Below are 507 nucleotides of genomic sequence, written 5' to 3' on the forward strand. Positions count from 1 at the left end.
TGTTTTTGGTTTTTTTGCCAAGAGAAGCATGTGCCATAAGCAGTCAATATACCAGGTGTATCATGGTAAATTTTTTAATGCTAGATTTTAGATTGTATTAACATTAAAAAAAAAAAGGCAGGAGAAGATGGATCATTTTAGCTTGCCAGTTCAAAATTAAAAAAAAATAATAAAGCATGCACTTTGTAAAACTGGTATGCATAATAAAACCACAAGAAAAACTAGCAATGGAATTAATAATCAAAAGCAAATAATCATATTAATTTAACTATATTTAATTTTATAATTTTCAACTGTTCCAACAATTTTCAAACAGAATTCCTTTTATAAATTGGAAAAATTGTTGGAACAGGAGAGTGTATTTTGTTATTTTAATTTTATTTATAAATTTATTATTATTATTATTATTATTATTATTATTATTATTATTATTATTATTATTATTATTATTATTATTATTTTGTGCAGCAATTACCTGCATGAATAGGATTTTCTATTCTTTGGAAT

Source organism: Geospiza fortis, unplaced genomic scaffold (genome assembly GCF_000277835.1).
Source record: "Geospiza fortis unplaced genomic scaffold, GeoFor_1.0 scaffold351, whole genome shotgun sequence".
In the NCBI taxonomy this organism is placed as follows: Eukaryota; Metazoa; Chordata; class Aves; order Passeriformes; family Thraupidae; genus Geospiza; species Geospiza fortis.